Source organism: Oryctolagus cuniculus, chromosome 20, assembly GCF_964237555.1.
Source record: "Oryctolagus cuniculus chromosome 20, mOryCun1.1, whole genome shotgun sequence".
Lineage (NCBI taxonomy): Eukaryota > Metazoa > Chordata > Mammalia > Lagomorpha > Leporidae > Oryctolagus > Oryctolagus cuniculus.
In genome coordinates, this window is record NC_091451.1 from 25145716 (window position 1) to 25160444 (window position 14729).

At 37.0% G+C, this 14729-nt stretch overlaps 1 protein-coding gene and 1 long non-coding RNA gene across 51 annotated transcripts in view; one reads left to right on the top strand and one right to left on the bottom strand.

Moving 5' to 3' along the window:
- NRXN3 (neurexin 3) overlaps positions 1–14729 on the top strand; it is a 1789124-nt gene that overhangs the window by 1275079 nt on the left and 499316 nt on the right. The gene's annotated exons all lie outside the window — the stretch shown is intronic.
- On the bottom strand, positions 2898–14608 carry LOC127484596 (uncharacterized). Its single transcript, XR_007911650.2, has 3 exons — positions 13413–14608; positions 11311–11443; positions 2898–3232 (listed from the first exon to the last, which is right to left on the bottom strand). It is a non-coding gene; the product is annotated as an uncharacterized lncRNA (long non-coding RNA).

Genomic DNA, 14729 nt, shown 5'->3' on the forward strand with positions numbered 1-14729 from the left:
GTTAAGAGCCACTGCTAGTTTCCTGGGGCATAAGCAAGCTAAGCTATTCTCATGCCATTTTTGTTATCTCCCAACTTTTCATCTCCAGCCCAAGTCTTGTCAGAATGACTTAATCCTGAGTCAAGCTCACTGCATTGCTTGCTCTATATCAAATGCTTCCTTCGCTCCCCTGGTCCCACTATTATATTGATAAAAAGGAAGTCTATCCAGTACTGTTCCGAACAAGTTAAATTAGAAGACAAAGGAATGACCCTAAACATGAAATGTTTAACACAACAAAATGTTTAATTTTGATTGACGACATTGAAAACAATGACCAGAGACAAGGCAGCAGTATGTTTTTAGTTGGATTGTAGATACCAATAATCCAGGATTCCAGGAGGAAGTGATGGTGGAGCTGAAGACACTAGGTGGCATGACGAAAATCTGAGACTTTGTACTATTTTTCTGATTCAATTTTTAAAATTCTCAGTGATTTTACTAATGGTAAGACCCCCAAGGTAGAGTATACCTTTTACACTATTGATTCTACTTTGAAAGAAATGCGGTAAATTAAAATATCTATTATTTTGGCTATAAAGTCATGTTTAAGATCATTAGTCTCTCTTCCAATTTATCCTACCTGGCATCATACTGATTGATTCCAATAACAAAATAAAATTGTCAATTTAGTTGACTACCAACCATGCTAATGACTTATAAAGAAATTGTTCAAATGTACTTATTCCCTAAGTACTAAGCGTGAAGAAAAATTGAATAGACATAGATAATGTAAATTCAGGGTTGCTGAGTATCCCATGTTCACAAGCAGAAACTGTAACCTATATTTCATTGAGCCACTTCACATTCCTAAAAATGTACAGAAATGACCTGATATCATCTTAATTATAAAAGAAAGGGAGGATAATGTGAGACAGATGCCAGGAAACTAGACCCAGGTACCATGAACACAGAAGCATCATGGAATTCATCAGTCCCATTGCTGCCCCAGAACTGGTCCTCTTTCCCATTAATGTAACCCAGCTAGCAGCCATGTTAACTTCTCTCTGTCAAAATCAATGAGTTAAATGGAAATTTCTTCATTTCAAAAGATTCAGAATATCATTTCCATTTAAAGTATTGCAAAATAAGGTTTGCATTAGGGCAGTAGATTAAAAACACATGGGGGTATTTTCAGAGGTATATGATAGATGAAAATATAAGAGATCACTTAGAATTATTTTTTTAGTATTTCCTAGAGCACTTTGGTTCATTTAGATTGAAATATCTGTCAGAAGCTATGTCCCAGTTCGATTGATCTCAACATTAAAATGTCTCTACATTATTCTCCCTCATCTTTCGCCTTCAAGCTTGATAGCTATAATTAGCATTGTGCTCCTTGGTCGGGGCAGAAGACCAAGCGAAATCTCAAAACCGTTAAGACATCTTTCCCCATTTTCCACTGTCTTAAGGGAAATATGCATTTTTCCCTCTCCTATTATCTTTTTTTAAAAACCCAAACAAAAAACTCTGAATACAAATTATTCCTTTCAATTCATCATTTTGTGTCATTTCAAAGGAGTACTTGTTATAGCAATAATCCAAACAGATTGGAAGAATGCTATGTAGATTTCAGCTCCAACATGGAATATCTTAGTGCTTTTCAATTGCTTCAGGGAGCTTGTGACAATAAAATTTTTTTACATCTAACACCATTTTGAACTCTTTCTTGCCTATATTCTGATAAGTAATTTATCCTGGCATAGGTTTATCTCTGTTGATAATGGGCTTTGTGGCTACAGGGAAATGTTGATACAATGAGCAAGCATCTATCATGTTGACACTTGCTCTTTAGCAGGTATAGAGGATAATGGGTGTTTGGGGTGCAGCCCTGGACGAGAATGTTAATAATCAGTGTGCATGGACCTAGTGTGGAGGTGTCCCTGTTTTTTTTTTTTCTATTTTTTTTTTATTTTTATTTATTTATTTTTTTTGACAGGCAGAGTGGACAGTGAGAGAGAGAGACAGAGAGAAAGGTCTTCCTTTGCCGTTGGTTCACCCTCCAATGGCCGCCGCGGCCAAACTCGCTGCGGCCCTGTTTTTGTGCTATCATTCTTTCTTCCGTTTCTCATTTCTTTTCATTTTTCTTCAACAGTGTCTGATTTGTTGCTTCAATTCCCTTCATTTATTTCCATTTATTACTCTTTTTGCTGTCTTACATAATTCTGGATGAAATTATGATGTGCCTTAAAATATCCTCCCTTCTGTCTTTGATTATTTTAAATGGTTCTAAAGACCCCACCGGACATGCAGTGATAATGGTTTAGGCTCTGATGAATCAGAAATAGAAGTCTTATACCATTCATAAGGGTGATACAAAAATGTTACTCCTTATCCCTAAAATTCCAAAGGTTTGTTTATTCTTAATTCAATTATAGGTATTGGATGATTCTCATGTATCTGGGAATTAGTTAACTTATTTGTCACTTAAAGGCAAATAATTTCACACTTTGATCTTTGAAAGGGATGAATCTATAATGCACAGGTAGAAGGAATAGGAGTCCAGTCACACATGTAGGAAATCAAATGCAATGAACCTAAACTAAACCAAAGGATGAAAAATTAATAGCTTGGCAGTAAATTTGGAAATACACAATAATATTCCATTTTCAGTGAATCAGTCAGATAAAAAAAGACACTTAGGAAAAATAAGTACAAAGAGAAATCTCAAAAAGCAACTTTTTTACATGTATTCTACAAATTGAGCTCATTATTAGAATAATTGCTTTTTAAATTTATTTTTTTCTTTCAAGTGTTCAAAGATCTTCAGGTACTAAATTGAACCTTTAGCCATTGAACCTTTTAGCTTATATAAATTAGCAGAGACCCTTTCCTTTTATGAGTGAATATTTGTGCCCACTATTCAAAACGCCCCAAAACCAGCACTCTTGGAAAGCATGATGCCGTGGACAAGAGTGCATTTTTCCATGACCTTCGGTGTTAGGCATTTTATTATAAAATCTAAAACAGCCTACATTCTGATTCGCTTTTGGTTTCTTCTCTTAAGCTATTAGCTGAATAGCTCTAGCCTAAAGGCAAAGAAAGAAGATACCATTTTGCTGGTGGAGTTTATTTTGTAGGTGCCTCCATGTGGCTGAGGGTGGATTGGATAGCCGCGAGTCACGAGTTCTGCAGGACAGGACAGTTGATTTTTCTGCTTCCTTTGGCATCTTACTTTCTGGCACTGACCCCACTGCACACAGAAATTAGAGAACAGAGTCAGGAAAAGTATAGCACTTCTGATTGGTCCAGCTCATGGGAAAATAGACGAAAGGACTTGCCTTTGACAGATGCAGATGTTTTTAGTATTTTCTTCCTTACCTCAAACGTATTTAATCTGCTGATACCTTAAATAGAATGTTTTTCTGTTCATCTTCTTTGTATTTACTGTCATCCTACCACAGAGTTTTACCTTTTAAAGCATCTTTCATAGGTATTCTGTTTTAACACAAATAGCACTAATAAAATGAATTTATATAATGTGTTAAGTTGCCTCCAAACTTTCATGGATGTAATCTATGTTTAAATGAGTAAGATATGTCTATGAGACAGGTCCAGACATGATAGTTTCTGATTACATAGATAAAAATGCATTAAGATTAACAGGTATTTATTACACATCTGTTATAGTGCAGATACGCTACAAGGCTCTGATAAAAGTCTTTGAGAAGGAGTCAGACAAGGACTGTTGTTTGCAGGAACTCTGTGTGTGAAAGATGCACAAAGCACGATGATTAACATTGAGACAGTTTAGTCCTGGGATTCTTGGGATGAGAACCAGAGCATTCATAAATTACTTGCATGTAGGTCCTTCTAATTTATACCCCAGTTGGCTTTCTGCACCTCCTTTCCTTCCTAGCACAATAATTTTTGGCATCTCATCTCGTTTACATGAGCTTGCTGCTCTTTATTCATTGCTTATAACAATATATGATTCTCAAGAAGTCCAAAGAACTACAGTTTTTTTTTTTTTAATTATTCTCCATTCAGAGAGAAAACACGTGCATGATTCAGGGAAGGCGTCATGAACGAAGATGTGCACCTGCTGGAATGCACTCTCCAAGAGACATTTGATGACAGTCATGTGTAATTTTAACTTTTCTGGTAGTAATCTTAAAAATATAAAAGAAATAGGGGCCGGCGCTGTGGCTCACTTGGTTAATCCTCCACCTATGGCACCAGCATCCCATATGGGTGCCGGGTTCTAGTCCTGGTTGCTCCTCTTCCAGTCCAGCTCTCTGCTGTGGCCCAGGAAGGTGTTGGAGGATGGCCCAAGTGCTTGGGCTCCTGCACCTCATGGGAGACCAGGAGGAAGCTCCTGGCTCCTGGCTTCAGATGGGTGCAGTGCCGGCCTTGGCAGCCATTTGGGGGGTGAACTAATGGAAGGAAGACCTTTCTCTCTCCCTCACTGTCTAATCTATCTGTCAAATAAATTAAAATAAATAAATAAATAATTTTTTTCATCACTGAATCTGTAAGTTCTTAGCGTCAAAAGTCTCCATTAATTAAAATTAAGTAAACATAGAAACTCAGGTCTTTGGTCTAGTAAGCCACATTTCGTACGACTGTTGAATGATCACCATATTGAGCAGTGTGGGGCTAGAAGCCTTGCAGACTGAAGTATGGAAGTGCGTTTCCAGCCTTCATGTCTTAGTCCTATTTTTTTTTTGTCTTTAAGTTTTGTCTGCTTATCTTATGGAGGAAATGATGGATAGCTTACCCAGAGCCTAGGGTAAGAACTCAGATTTCCCTAATTCTGCTTTAGAGCCCTGGTCTGCAATATCACATTGGGTTAACAACAGTGCAGTGCAGGAAGAACCAATCAGAGCTGACATTGATTGTGCACTTAATTCACATCAGATACCATACTAGAGATAATAATGTCACATTGTTTTTATTTATTTCTTTTAAATAACCTTGCACATGTTCTACATTTTGCATTTTACAAGTTAAGGTATTGGGAATCAGTTCAGTTTAATAACTTCAGCAGGTCATTGAACTAGTGGGGGTAGGCCTTGAGTTTAAGAAAGTGCATGCTGAGGTTAGATTTAAAGGTTGACACCTCACTGAGAGGTGAGAGAGGTAATCCCAGAGGGATGTGCCCATTTTTATGTTTATTCAAGGATGTGCAAATCTGTGTTCTGGAGTGAGCCCTTCATTTGACTCATGAAGCTCCTGAAACATATGTTGGATGTAGTACAAATTAAAAGATTAGGGCTCTTGTAAGTTCCCATCACCATTGGAGCATTATTATCTCAACTCTTATGGGGCTTGCTGGGCTATAGACCTTGGTAATAAAAGGACACACTGAGAACAGTGTTCCTATGGGGATCAGAATGAAGGAATGTATGCTATTTTTTTTTCAAATTCCCCAGTTTAAGAATTTGAGTGACCACATGCCAAAATTAGTTACAAAGAAATTAAGAGGATTGGGACAGAGCACTTTATGGCTTTACTACTTCTTAATACCTGAAATGGATTTATATTAATCCCACAACCATTTATTAAGTACTTACTCTGTGGCATGGTTGGTGCTAAATGTTGAGGCTATAGATTATATTTTAATGACACAGACTGTTTAAAGGAAAATCTTTCTTATTTTTGCTGTAAGAAACTGTACTCTGTTTAAGTGCCATCCTTTGACAAAATACACGAGTTTGAGTGGCTTTTGTTTGGTTGGTTGGTTTTGGTTTTGGGGTCATACTGAAGGAATACTCTGCATAACTTCATTGCAATTCTTGGCTGATCAAAGGGTAATAAGTTAATTTGTAGCCCCTCCATCTGTGCTACCTTCTGAACTGTGCTTTATATGTTTGCTCCTCTACTAGGAGATTCACAAGAGAAATAATAGTCACAGAAGACCTCATAACTTCTCACTCCAGAATTTAGACGAGAAATAGAAAGTTTTGATTTAAAACAGCAAATGACTCTATGTGAAAATTCTAACCACTCATTTCATTTCATTCCTATGTCTCATTAGTGAATTTTCTCAGATGAAATTGCTTCTCAATATATCAGTTCTCTATCAGGAAACTTAGTAGAGTCACATTCAAGCCTGTTGGTTTGAAAAATAGTCTGTACCACTGGGCAATACAGTCATGGAGTTGGGAAACCAATAATAATGCGGTAAAAAACATGCAAGCAAAGGGAAAAAGAGTTGTTTTGAAAATGATAATTCAAAACATGGCTAATGATGATGAGGTAGTGTGATTCTGTAAGAAATTTCAGAAAAAAAGTAGGATATGAGCAAGAGAATATAGAAGGGAACAAGCCTAGAGGAAAGGTCAGACCAATCCGGAGGAGGTGGATTGCTGGGAGAGACAGTAGATGTTTTACAAGTAGAGTACTTGATGGATACTTTAGCTCATTATATATTGGCTTCTGTGTCAAGGAAATCACAGTTCCTAATTGCATAATTTTATAGAAAAATGATTGGTAATAACTTTACTGTTGTGAAGAACTTGAAGAAGTCCATAAAATGCCCAAGATATATAACAAATCTTCTATTATGAGTGCCACCTAGATTTAGGTATTTACAAGAAAAGTATCAGAAATTTGACCACCAGTGGATAGAAAGTTGGAAACTGAGAAGTAGTACCAGTGAGGAAATGAATGACAATCTTGTAAGGACAGTCAGTTGGAAAGGGAGTAGAACTCCTCCTACTTATCAGGAGGAATAGCCTCTACAGAAGAGGTGATTTAGCTCAAGATAGGAAAATGCTGTTTCTGGCTTGGCCACTAAATGAATTTCCCATGTTTTGCCTATGTTATCTTACTTAACTTCTGTGTGCTTTTGGACCTTTCATTGCCTGATCATATTAATGTGATACATCATAAGCATTCACAATGTTGAAAGAATTTTATATGGAACAGTAGAACTGAAAGAGATCAGTTCTTCTGCCTTTCTGCCCTTAAACTTCAATTTACACAAGGTTCATAATTTTGATTAAAGAGATTTTGCCAATATCCTACTTAAGTCCTATAGCAGTTGAGGAATTGGCTAATATCCTTCTTAAGTTCTGTAGCGATTTGGGGCCATGTATTCTTTTAATGGTATGGTAACAGTTGGAACTGAGACAGTGTTCCTGGCTTGTTGTAAAATCATAGGCAGATGTTGACCTGCCATTTTCCCTTTTGCAATTATTTCTGATCTTTCTCAAATGAATTAGTTGCTTGATAGTCTCTGTATTGTTTAATTTTTCCAGTCTTTTGAAAACGGAAGGATTGAGCCAGACCAAAGCACTTCAGTGATACCATGACTAATCTCAAAGACAGAGAGGATGGTTGATAATGCACCCCAGTGACTATCAGTTGGGAATAGTGACACTGCATTGCTGACTCGCAGTTAACTCATGGGTCATTCTGCTACCCCTACCCTGTTTAGATTTCAGTACACTTTCCACATCTTGAGCTTATGTGTTCATTTATATCCAGAAAGTTTCTTGGTCCTCATAATCACCATATGATATTTAGTTATTTTACCTAACTTGAGGTTAATCAGACAGACCAAGAAAATATGAAGTAAGAAAAACCTGTCTTTTGCTTGAAGTGGTCCTCATTTCCGTCTCCACTCTCTGAAGTGGAAGAATCATTTCAATTTGTCAAATTACAATGAGGCAGACGCTGTGTCAGTACTTTACGTACAGTTATATTTAATCCTTTCAAGAATAAGCTATTAAAAGTCTCTTGTTTTGCAGAACAGATTGAGATTGATATGAAATGATTTGTCCAGGAAGATATGCTGGGGTATTTGATTCCAGACTTCCTGCTTTTCACCACTAGATGCCAATTTGGGTCTCCCTTTAGCTTCCTGTGCATACACAAGTGGATTGGCTCCAGGACAAGCTGGGGCTACCAAAGTCCATGGATGCTCAAATTCCTTGTATAAACTGTCATAGTAGAATTTGCATTTAACCTATGTGTATCTTCCTATGTACCTTAGATCATCTCTAGATTACTTGAAGTATTTAATACAATGTAAATGCTTTGTTTATAGCTGTGACCTGTTTTGTTCAAGAAATAATGACAAGAAAAAAGTCTGTACATGTTCCATACAAATTTTTCTGAGTATATTTGATCTGCAGTTGCTTGAAATTGCAGACAAAAATGTCATAGACATGGGGTGCTTACTATAGTAATTATAAAAACAGCTAACGTTTTCCTAAGTTCTGTGCTAGATACTTTACATACTTTATCTTTAATCTTTGCAACTATCCTACAAAATAGGTGGTATTCTATTTTATAGACGCAAAACCTGAGATTCTGAGAACTTAAATAACTTTCTCAAATTTATACAGGGAAGTAGAAATTGTTTCAACTAATGAGGCCTAGTGTTGTTTCTCTCATGTTATGTGAGAAAAATGTCACAGTTAAATAAACGTTTTCCTAGCTGCTCCAGATATCATTAAGCAGTAAAGAAAAACTATGGAGGCTCAGGTGGGCTCTGCTGTTAGTTCTGAAGACACACAGCTGGTGGTGACATAGTGCATGCACTCAAGAAGCATGCATTGTCCATGTTTTCTCCCTACCCCTTCATCATAGGTTCATGAGGTCTAAATGGCCTAGATGCAACATTTTGCTTTGAGATGCAGAGTGAAAGGAGAGAAAGTGAGAGTAAGAGGCTGTACAATTCCAGCTTTTGGCTTCTGTCAGACACTGGTGGGCTGTTTCTTTAGGTGGGTCTTTAGAAATGAACATGTGGGTAAAATACATTTTTGAGTATAGAACTTGTCCTCCTAATCTGCTTAATTAGTAAAAATGTAAATGGAAATCAAATAATTTTTTATATCTGATAGGTATAATGAATATCCTATTTTTTGGAGAGAAGATAGATGAATGTTATTTAAGTCAATACCTAGATTTGAGCTTTATCTAATCTAGGGGGAAATGTTCTCCCTTAGTTTTATCAGGTATGATATTTAATAGATCAATGCAGTAAAGCAAATCCCACACTTCACAGGTTCTGTGAATTTTTTTTCTGGATGGCATAAAATCTCTCAGTGATCAGTGTGGACTGTTGTCTAGCTGTGAACATATTTGTTTATGGAAAAGTCTGAGCTGTTGTTGTAATAGTAATGTTCATTTATTTGAGGAAAAATAAAACATAAAACACACAACAGTGTCATCTTTGACATATACACAAGTTTGATCCAACTTGAAATAGGGAAAAAATAATGGGAATTTAAATTGGATACTTGTAAGTTAAACTCTTTAGAATAAATTTTAAATGAAAAAATTACCTTTCTTTCTAAAGAAATTTATTTATTTATTTATTTTTATTTGAAAGATGATAGGGAGAAAGAGAGAGAGAAATTATCCTGCAACTGCTGATTGTCTCCCTGAATGGCAGAAACTTTCAGGACTGAGTCAAGCTGAAGCCAGGAGCCTGGAACCCCCATCCAGGTCTCCCATGTGGGTGACAGGGGCCCAAGCCCTTGAGATATCTTCCACTGCTTTCCCAAGCATATTGGCAGGGAGCTGCACCAGAAGCAGAGAAGCTGAGACTTGAACTAGTGCATGATACAAGATGTTGGTATTGCAAGCAGAGGCTTATTCCCCTGTGCCAAAGTGCTGGCCCCATCTCCTTTTCTTAAATCTGTAAATTTAATATTCTGAGTCATCCCAAATTACTTTCAACAAACTTTCCACCCATGAAGAGGATATTCTTCCTGAACTCTTACTTGTCATGCTCATTCTCATACAGATAAATACCTACATTTTCTTAAATGCAGTGGTTACTGCTGGGATATGCACCTTCTAAGCAAAGACACATATTCTTACAGTTCAAAAAATACCAGTGAAGTGTGTATTATTGCCCTCATTACACAAAGTGCTCATGGAAAACACTCTATCAATTCTGATTATGTTCTAGAAAAAAATTTTAAAAGAAATAGAATGAAAAGCAGCCCCAGAATGTTTGACTGGGCTGGTTATAACTGCTGAACAATATGTAATTTTAAGAAATGTGGCAAAAGGATAAAAATAAACTAAGTTTTTGTTAAAGAAATGAAAACATGGCAATGAAAGATTCCAGAAAACAATTTTACTTTCTCTATTAGTTCTCCATCACTTGATTATTTTACTGTTTCATTTCTATTTACATACCAAGTTGATTTTTTGCATCTGGATTTTGCACAATTCTTTCAATAATATACGGTTCAGTAGCTATAATTACAGGATTGTTAAAGTTCACATTTTACTATTCGTCTTGTTATCTGTAGTAATGGAAGGTTGGAATAAATGCACATAATTACATGGTTGGTCCTAAATTATTTTTATATTGCTCTTGCCAGGATACACTCGAACAGTTGCATTTATTCTCTAAATTTATTTTCAGAAGTAGTGGCTCTAGCAAAAATAATAGTAATAAATACATAAATAGACTGGTCTTGAGGGCTTACTATCTATAGGTTTTTCAAATTAATTCTAATCCATTGATCTCTCTGAGCCTACTGGAGACAGAGGGTGCATGGAGTCTGTGGAAAGACCATGCCATGTTTCAGAATTCTGACAACACAAAAAAATTCTCTCCTAATCTGTTTATTATTTGATCTGTCAATCTACAGACTATCTCAACAACCTACAGATCTGTGGACCAATTTACTATGCAAGGTGTTTAAATAAGTTTGATTTCAGTCTAAAGTGGTACCATGTCATACAAGTAAGATGCATCTTCTTGTTTCATTTATTCTAGAAGTAGCTCAGTTTCCCCACATATGTAACACTCATAACATACTATCATTATCTTAGGTGCATCCGAAACATCAAAGGTTACCTGTGAATCAAGCCTTTATTGAGTGCCTGTGGTGTGCCAAATACTGGGCTACTTACCAAAGTCAGTGTTACCAGATACCATGCAGTCTTCCTGACAACAGATGCATGTGAGATTACTTTACTTTTATGGAAGACCAGAGATTTTTTTTTTCTTTACCTATGCAGCTAGTCAAGGAAAGAGTTTATATAATCTATCATTATCTCTCTACCAGCTAGTACTTTCAAAGTGTGTGGGTTTTTTTTCCCTTAATCACAAACCCTCAACCACACCCCTACCCCAGTCCCCCTTTTTGTTTTTATAGAACAAAGTTGGGGTTAAATGGTCATTCATTAAATCCACTGCTTTGACTCTGCAGTGAATATGATGCAGAAAACAACACGAGGACTGTGTTCCTAATGCTCAGGCGTGGGTTCTGGCGCTCGGCGCTCTCCTCATAATGTCTCGTGAGCATCCTTGGTTTGTTGTTTGAGACCCTAGAGTTTTACAAAGGAAAGTGCCTTCTGGAGAAATATGTATTTGTTTCCTCAGTGGGACATGCACTTGTTACACATCAGTGGGTTTGGAGCCAGTGCCTCACAGCACATCTTTCTCTATAGGGTAGCTGTGTTGTTCTTCAGAGGAAAACTTGCCCTGGAGAGAAATATCACCCAAATAGTAAGATTAGATTGGTTTTCACATTGCCCTATTTTACCACTAAATTCAAATCCCTTAGCAATCTACTCCTCAGTCTTCCTCAGGCATAAAATTTCATTTATAAATGGTTTGTATGCCATTATTTCTCATCAATATGTAAAAACTAAAAGGAATTTTTAAAGTCCGTATGTCATGGCTAGGAGAAAATTTGATTGGATGCAAAATGGGTATTCTGAATGTTTTCCTCATTCCTTACCCATTCTACAGCAAAATGTAGGAACATAGTTGAAATAATTTTTCAGAATTGATTTATTAATTACACATTTGTGTAAATGTGTATAAACTCTTGAAACAATTCCTGTAAGAACTGCTTGTTGCTTCTTTGACCCATTTCTTCCCCAATGTATGTTTTGTGAATATCAAGCAAATGAAGATTTTGTTGGCACAATTTGATTCATTCATATGAAAATATAGAGTCTATTCCTCACTTCAAACTCTCAACCTCCAATTAATTGGCTGTAAGCTGGTTGCATTTCTGATTCTCTGAGAAGCACAGGAGAGGAAAAAAGAGAGAGAGAGAGAAGCAAGCTCACAGCTCATTACATGAACTCAAACAGCTCCCTTTGAAGTGAGCCTTGTTTCTAGGTAGGTGAAGTCATCCATGGGGTTGCAAGTATAGGAAACTTCCATACAAGAGTGGGTTTCTTTTACATTTCGTTTTCAAAACTATCAGGCTCAAAGGGTTTTTCTTTCAAAACTATCAAGCTCAAATTTTTAGAAACTGTGTTTAAGAATTGAGTGTGATCCATGCATTAGAGAAAACACATCTTTCCCTACCTTTTTTATTTCTTCCTTTCTTACATGCTTGCTTGCTTAGTTTTTGTTTTGTAAGACAGGGAGTTCTCAAAGTTTTGACATTTCATATTTGTTATCTATACAACTATGATGAATATGGACAGATGGATCTGAAGCGCTTCATTTGGAATGCGTTAGAGCTAGCCTGGATTGATACCCAAGTAGCAAAGATGTTGATAGTGCACAATCCAATTAATCTACCATATTGTTTTTGCAGATGAAAACTACTTAGATACTATCTTTTAGTTTTAGTTACTTTATATTTGTCATATTGAGCTACCAACTCTTCTTTTGTGCTATAAAATTGCTAAGCAGAAGTACTTGAAAATTCCATCGGATGACTGATAAGCTTTGGGTATTGGGCACTTACTCTCTGTCAAACACAGTGATAAGAATTTTCAGAGATGATGTGAATATTTAAAGCAGGATTCCTAACTTCTACAAACATTATACTTATCAAAGGAGAAATAACACCAAAAAATAACTATCTTCATACACCAATTTCAGCTTTCCTGACTGAATACTCTGGTGGCGAATTTTCCCATCAAATTTTGCATAGACTGTATTGAATTTAGTTTTTCTTATGTATACAGTGTGTGTGAAAAAGAAATTTAAGAAAACATAACTTTGGTAAAGATGGGTACAAATGCCATGACATTTTTTCTATTTTTATAGTTTGAAAAACTGATGTGACAAGAGTTATGGGGTGGGCATTATCTCTGAGAAGTCCATTGCGTGGGGTTGTACATCAACAGAAACATGTTGCAGTAGGGCAGTGTCCCTCTGCGAACTCATATTGTGATCCAAGAAACAACTGCTAAATTAATGAACAAATGAGAAAGTAGATTCTGTGAAGCAAAGAGGAGTCACAAAGCAGTGGTAACTCCTACAGCACTGTTTTAGTATGGGATATCAATTTTACAGTTTGAAATGTGGCATTGGTACAATGACTTAGTATGGTGGAAGAGGTTGGTTTGAGTACTGTTACATGAAGTCCAGTGTCAGTCAGAAGAGGTGAAACATTTGTCATAGATTTGACCATTATCCTTTCTGATATAAATTGAATTTTCCGCATTCTGAAAGCAAACCAGATACCCCACAATATACCCACCGTCCTTTGGCTCCTGTGTTCATCCTCAGCACTTGTATCCCCCATTATTCCATTTGCCATGTAAAGAATTTTTCTTTGGCTCCTCTCAAAGAACAAGTGATTGGGCAAATGTTCTCTTGAGAAAAATGTCGATGACTCTGGACACGGGACACATGTAGCTTTCTGTCGTGTACCATTCACCTTGATGTTGGCTCAAGTGCACCTGATAAAGTCTGAGGACTGACTGCCTCTAAAAATCAGTCCTCAGGGATGACTGCCCTCTGATCTCTCCTGCTGGGTGCCTGATTACCAGTGAGAGTCCAGGAAGACAGAGATCTGTCATCAGCTTTCTTCAGGGAAAAGACTCAGTGCAGGTAGAAGGCCTGGAAACCAGAGAAGTGTTCCTGTAGCGTTTCCTATGGAGCTCTAGCATGGTACATACCACAGTGGAGTGCCCGTTTGTGCTTGCATTTCAGCTTTCCCTTGAAATTGCAGAATTCACAAAGCAGGAACCATGTCTGATTAATTGTATTGCCAGTTCCTAACAAAGGTTAGTGCGGGTGGCAAGCATTGGACAATTATTATCCATTCATTTTGTTGTATAAATGGGTAATTACAATTAAAGTCTGCATCTCTTGATTATGTAGCCTCGCTCATGGTGAGCCCGCTGACATGCTGAAATTCAAGCCGAAAGAGAGAATAAACAAATGCATGGAAAAGTAGGTGGAAAGGCCAGCCTTCAATCATTTCTTTGACTTCAGAGTTTTTCCTTTGTGGTCTTTTGTTTCGAATTGAGAGCAGGGACCAAAGATACACTTTAGAAAGGGCATTATATTTTCTGCTCACTTCTCTTCCAGCTATAGGTATCTTGTTTTCTTCCTCCTTTACTTAGTTTCAGCTACTAGCTATTCATCTGTAGTCCTCCTTAAGAAAATGTACCTCTGTCTTTCAAGTTTTTCCTAAAAGCTAGAAGTGTTTTTTAGGACAGAATTTTAACCTACTTACAGCAATTTCATCTCTTAAAATCATCTCTGAGCTGAGTGCACTGTAGCCTCTAGAATGATTCTGGTGAATCCTTAGGTACAAGATGGTTTTCGTGTGTGATGGTGTTTTCTGTCAAGTGAAGAAAAGTGGTAGAAGGAAGATCTCCTGCTAAGATGTGTGGGAATGTTACATTAGGCCTAAGCTGTATCCTGGATTGTGTTTGTGGAAGTTGAGTGATGAAATTGAATGCTTCTGTGAGGTCGGCGTTCCTGGAGTTCTGGCCTTGTTCTATAACAGCTGCTTCCTTGGGAATCATGGCGCAAAATCAGACGCATGGTGCACAACATGTCCGTT